Raw genomic sequence first — 239 nt, 5'->3', positions numbered from 1 at the left:
CACCCCACCTGCCCCAGCTGGCCGCTCTGCCACTGCGGGCAGGAGACACGTGAGCGCACCACGGGGCTGCTCGCCTCCCGGCCGGCCCAGCCCCAGAGACGTCCCTCCAGGAGACGTACGTGAAGCCAAAGGCCACCGTTGGGCATCCGCAGCTCTGATGCCCCCGGCTGCCCCGGCTCTGCAGGGCCCTGCCGTCGCAGCAGCTTTCCCTGTCCCTCCACCTCCTCACTGCCCTGTGT

The sequence above is a fragment of the Pygoscelis adeliae genome, unplaced genomic scaffold (assembly GCF_000699105.1).
Source record: "Pygoscelis adeliae isolate BGI_AS28 unplaced genomic scaffold, ASM69910v1 Scaffold679, whole genome shotgun sequence".
NCBI lineage: Eukaryota > Metazoa > Chordata > Aves > Sphenisciformes > Spheniscidae > Pygoscelis > Pygoscelis adeliae.
The sequence above is the reverse complement of the archived record's forward strand: the minus strand, read 5'-3'. Positions refer to the sequence as shown.